Source organism: Lolium perenne, chromosome 6 (genome assembly GCF_019359855.2).
Source record: "Lolium perenne isolate Kyuss_39 chromosome 6, Kyuss_2.0, whole genome shotgun sequence".
NCBI lineage: Eukaryota > Viridiplantae > Streptophyta > Magnoliopsida > Poales > Poaceae > Lolium > Lolium perenne.
Window position 1 is genome coordinate 207,583,567 of NC_067249.2, and position 2,725 is coordinate 207,586,291.

Here is a 2,725-nt window from a genome sequence, read left to right on the forward strand (position 1 = left end):
AGTTTCAGCGGTTGCTTTCAACTTATAACATGTATCTCATGGATAGTGTCAATGTAAAGTAATATAACAAGTGCAATATGCAAGTATGTAGGAATCAATGCACAGTTCACACAAGTGTTTGCTTCTTGGGGTGGAGAGAAATAGGTGAACTGACTCAACATAAAAGTAAAAAGAATGGTCCTTCAAAGAGGAAAGCATCGATTGCTATATTTGTGCTAGAGCTTTTATTTTGAAAACATGAAACAATTTTGTCAACAGTAGTAATAAAGCATATGAGTTATGTAAATTATATCTTACAAGTTGCAAGCCTCATGCATAGTATACTAATAGTGCCCGCACCTTGTCCTAATTAGCTTGGACTACCGGATCATCGCAATACACATGTTTTAACCAAGTGTCACAATGGGGTACCTCCATGCCGCCTGTACAAAGGTCTAAGGAGAAAGCTCGCATTTTGGATTTCTCGCTTTTGATTATTCTCAACTTAGACATCCATACCGGGATAACATGGACAACAGATAATGCACTCCTCTTTAATGCATAAGCATGTGGCAACAATTATTATTCTCATATGAGATTGAGGATATATGTCCAAAACTGAAACTTCCACCATGAATCATGGCTTTAGTTAGCGGCCCAATGTTCTTCTCTAACAATATGTATGCTCCAACCATTAAGGTGGTAGATCTCTCTTACTTTAGACAAGACGGACATGCATAGCAACTCACATGATATTCAACAAAGAATAGTTGATGGCGTCCCCAGAAACATGGTTATTGCACAACAAGCAACTTAATAAGAGATAAAGTGCATAAGTACATATTCAATACCACAATAGTTTTTAAGCTATTTGTCCCATGAGCTATATATTGCAAAGGTGAATGATGAAATTTTAAAGGTAGCACTCAAGCAATTTACTTTGGAATGGCGGAGAAATACCATGTAGTAGGTAGGTATGGTGGACACAAATGGCATAGTGGTTGGCTCAAGGATTTTGGATGCATGAGAAGTATTCCCTCTCGATACAAGGTTTAGGCTAGCAAGGTTATTTGAAACAAACACAAGGATGAACGGTGCAGCAAAACTCACATAAAAGACATATTGTAAACATTATAAGACTCTACACCGTCTTCCTTGTTGTTCAAAACTCAATACTAGAAATTATCTAGACTTTAGAGAGACCAAATATGCAAACCAAATTAGCAAGCTCTAGGTGTTTCTTCATTAATGGGTGCAAAGTATATGATGCAAGAGCTTAAACATGAGCACAATAATTGCCAAGTATCAAATTATTCAAGACATTTTAGAATTACTACATGTAGCATTTTCCAATTCCAACCATATAACAATTTAACGAAGAAGATTCAACCTTCGCCATGAATACTATGAGTAAAGCCTAAGGACATATTTGTCCATATGCAACAGCGGAGCGTGTCTCTCTCCCACACAATGAATGCTAGGATCCATTTTATTCAAACAAAAACAAAAACAAAAACAAACCGACGCTCCAAGCAAAGCACATAAGATGTGACGGAATAAAAATATAGTTTCAGGGGAGGAACCTGATAATGTTGTCGATGAAGAAGGGGATGCCTTGGGCATCCCCAAGCTTAGACGCTTGAGTCTTCTTAGAATATGCAGGGGCGAACCACCGGGGCATCCCCAAGCTTAGAGCTTTCACTCTCCTTGATCATATTGCATCATACTCCTCTCTTGATCCTTGAAAACTTCCTCCACACCAAACTCGAAACAACTCATTAGAGGGTTAGTGGACAATAAAAATTAACATGTTCAGAGGTGACACAATCATTCTTAACACTTCTGGACATTGCATAAAGCTACTGGACATTAATGGATCAAAGAAATTCATCCAACATAGCAAAAGAGGCAATGCTAAATAAAAGGCAGAATCTGTCAAAACAGAACAGTCCGTAAAGATGGATTTTATTGAGGCACCAGACTTGCTCAAATGAAAATGCCCAAATTGAATGAAAGTTGCGTACATATCTGAGGATCACGCACGTAAATTGTCTTAATTTTCTGAGCTACCTACAGGGAGGCAGGTTGAAATTCGTGACAGCAAAGAAATCTGAAACTGCACAGTAATCCAAATCTAGTATGAACTTTACTATCAAAGACTTTACTTGGCACAACAAAACACAAAACTAAGATAAGGAGAGGTTGCTACAGTAGTAAACAACTTCCAAGACTCAAATATAAAACAAAAATACTGTAGTAAAAACATGGGTTGTCTCCCATAAGCGCTTTTCTTTAACGCCTTTCAGCTAGGCGCAGAAAGTGTAAATCAAGTAACATCAAGAGGCGAAGCATCAACATCATAATTTGTTCTAATAATAGAATCATAAGGTAACTTCATTCTCTTTCTAGGGAAGTGTTCCATACCTTTCTTGAGAGGAAATTGATATTTAATATTACCTTCCTTCATATCAATAGTAGCACCAACGGTTCGAAGAAAAGGTCTTCCCAATATAATGGGGCAAGATGCATTGCATTCAATATCCAAGACAACAAAATCAACGGGGACAAGGTTATTGTTAACCATAATATGAACATTATCAACTCTCCCCAAAGGTTTCTTTTTAGCATTATCAGCGAGATTAACATCCAAATAACAATTTTTCAATGGTGGCAAGTCAAGCATATCATAGACTTTCTTAGGCATAACAGAAATACTTGCACCAAGATCACATAAAGCATTACAATC